At 50.9% G+C, this 639-nt stretch overlaps 1 non-coding gene across 1 annotated transcript; it reads left to right on the top strand.

The window, feature by feature from the left end:
• The first annotated feature begins 305 nt into the window (after positions 1-305).
• Positions 306-378, top strand: trnaf-gaa (transfer RNA phenylalanine (anticodon GAA)). Its single transcript has one exon. It is a non-coding gene; the product is annotated as a tRNA-Phe (tRNA).
• The last annotated feature ends 261 nt before the right edge of the window (positions 379-639 follow it).

Consider the following 639-nt stretch of genomic DNA (forward strand, 5'->3'; position numbering starts at 1 on the left):
ACGGAGCACGACGCGGAACTTGTCGAGGACTGGAGGGACCAGTTCCTCGTTGTGCATTTGACGAGCGAGTTGACCAGAGCCAAGCAGTCAACTTCAGAAATGATTGTGCAGAATGAACGACAGTGTAGATATAGACGGTATAAAGAGGCAGCGGCCGAAGCGAACTGTCCGCCGAGAAAACAGGGTGGGAAATTTTGCCGGAAGAAGTTGATGTTGTGAGGAGATTTGGAACAAATACGCTGGGCAAATCCCAAGTGAATGTGGCCGCGAGCAAAGTGCCTGAGCGCGCTGAGCTGGCAGCAGCTGCCGAAATAGCTCAGTTGGGAGAGCGTTAGACTGAAGATCTAAAGGTCCCTGGTTCAATCCCGGGTTTCGGCAAGTGCAAGACTGCTTGCGCGCTCCCTCCTTTGTTTACCTGTGATGGAGGCGAGTGAATAAATGTGAAGCTCTGCACCTTTCCTTGCTGGCGCAAGGGTGGTTTGGATTGCATCTCACCCTCCTTCTGCAGCGATGCTGTGCCTTTTGCTTCCAGTCTCATGGCACATTTCTTCTCATTGGCTCCGTAACGAGCATTCCAAAACAGTCAAATAATCAAATGGACAAACCCTCAATCCTGCACCAATTCAAATTCTCCTACTG

The sequence above is a fragment of the Chiloscyllium plagiosum genome, unplaced genomic scaffold, assembly GCF_037043375.1.
Source record: "Chiloscyllium plagiosum isolate Xiang-an unplaced genomic scaffold, Cpla_swu_hap1 HiC_scaffold_14, whole genome shotgun sequence".
Lineage (NCBI taxonomy): Eukaryota > Metazoa > Chordata > Chondrichthyes > Orectolobiformes > Hemiscylliidae > Chiloscyllium > Chiloscyllium plagiosum.